General features: G+C 51.8%; 1 pseudogene; it reads right to left on the reverse strand.

Annotated features, from left to right (window-relative positions):
• Positions 1 to 379: 379 nt before the first annotated feature.
• LOC148096946 (uncharacterized) lies at positions 380 to 1301 on the reverse strand (annotated as a pseudogene).
• Positions 1302 to 2100: the final 799 nt, after the last annotated feature.

The raw sequence follows: 2100 nt of genomic DNA on the forward strand, positions 1-2100 counted from the left end.
ACACCGGGGGCCCTACTGTAGTTATGTAATGCTCCACCCCGTGCTTCGTCACCGTGCTCGAGAAAGTGGGGACAGTGAGTGAGGGAAACACTGAAAAACGTCACCCGAATCTACTGAGTTAGCATGCACCACGGGCTGAGCACCCCGAGTCAAACAGGGCAATGAGGAAAATGACACAGCATCAATTAAACGTCTGTTAGCAACATCAACCAGCAGTCCGTGGGCACAAAGAAAATCAGCGCCTATTATAGGCACAGAGCTAGCAGCAACAACAAAGTTCCACTGAAAGTCACGGTCATGAAAGCAAACAGTCACCAACCTTTCACTGAAGGTTTTGATGGGAGAGCCATTAGCCGCTGTTAGCAATGGCCCGCAACCCTCAGCTAGCCTGTCCGAGCCAGCCGGGGGAAGAAGGCTCTTCTGTGAGCCGGAGTCCACCAGGAAACGCCTCCCCGAGCGTGAGTCCTCTAAGAAAAGCAGCCTTTCCTTGTTGCCAGCGGTCGCGGCTGCTACCGAGCGCTGACATGCCCGTTTCCCTGGGTCTGGAAACTGCAAGGCGGGAGACAGCGCCGTGCCTTCGCTCCAAAACGCTGGTGATAAAAGCAAAGCCCTTTTCCGCAGTGCCGCCGTGCAGCGATTCCGGCTACCGTGGACGAGTCGGAGGGCCCCTGGAGCATCGGTGAGGGGGCGGGGGAAAATGCTGGTGAGTCCTGAACAATCGCCTGGACGCCGAAACTCCTGGTAGCCAGGAGAATGCGATCCGCCTCTTCCGCAAGAGAGCGGTAATCTTTCGTGGCCAATAGCGGGGAGTTGGCAAGGCCAGCGCGCACTGGAGCCGGCAGCTGTCGGAGAAAGAGGTGGGTGAAGAGAAATCCTCCGTCATCCGCGCCCAGCAAGGACAGCATGCTCTCCATGAGCTCGAGAGCGGTGCCGTCGCCCAGGCCCGCGAGGGAAAGGAGTTTCTCGGCCCGCTCAGCATCAGAGAGGGAGTAACGCCGCAGCAGTAGCGCCTTCAGGGCGGTGTACTTGCCTTGGGCTGGGGGGTCCCAGAGGAGAGTCATCACGCGGCGGGTTGACAGCGGGTCAAGTGAGGCCACCACATGGTGGTATTTAGTATCGTCGGCTGAAACTCCACGAAGAGCAAACTGAGCTTCTACGTGCACGAACCATGAAGGAGGATCGTGAAGTCAAAAATCCGGCAATTTAAGCGCCACAGCCAACGCAGCCATCGGCGGAGGTGAAAGTCCGGCGGCAGCCGATGCCTCCAGGCCAGAGCTGGCTTCGTCGTCGAGCCTTAGCATGTTTGCTACAGGGGTCACCAATGTGGAGGTATGTAATAACGACAGGAGAGGTCTCAGTGTCTCAGTCACTCCAACTCTCAGAACATCACATATAGTTAGCGCCAAAATCTCCACCCCTGCACTTCCCTTCAACTTGGGTGTGAGTGGAGCCACCTGGTGGTCCGCCACAGTACACATGATTTCTGTAGATACTGTTTAATGACACAATCTGTTTTTCAGGGTGGTGATCCAAATCAGTGTGGAGCAGAATGCACCATAGAGATGTAAAACTCTCCTGTTGAATACCTCAAGACTGAAGGTACATCAGATATAGGAGGAGTAAAGTTTGAGTCAGTTTTCAACTGTTTAAAATATTTTCAGATCTGTCAGCCAGGTTTGCCATTTTGTTTAGGACACAACATTTTAGGGCATTTTGTCATATGATGTTGCGCTGTTTCTTAAATTTTTTGTGAAAAAAAAGAATTGGAGCATTAAACAGTTTAAATACTCGGACTCTGATACCTCTTCAAATATCAGTCCTCAAACAAACTCTCAGGACAGTTAATACAAAACTGGAACTTTTTAAGGCTGTTGCCTCTCATAATTGTTGACAGAGTGGAAGATGGAACAGAGGATTTTTACCCCACTGCATCCAGACTGCAAATGAATCGCGCATCTGCGAAGCCATTGCTGGCATGTGATGCGCAGCAGCAGAAGAGAAGGACCTGTGAGGCTCAATAACAGAGATTTTATTAGAAAAGTACAGAGCACATTGTGCGCTGTCTATCTTGCATGCTGCACAATATAGTTTAATATTCAG

Source organism: Neolamprologus brichardi, chromosome 20, assembly GCF_056152115.1.
Source record: "Neolamprologus brichardi isolate AB-2024 chromosome 20, ASM5615211v1, whole genome shotgun sequence".
Classification (NCBI taxonomy): Eukaryota; Metazoa; Chordata; class Actinopteri; order Cichliformes; family Cichlidae; genus Neolamprologus; species Neolamprologus brichardi.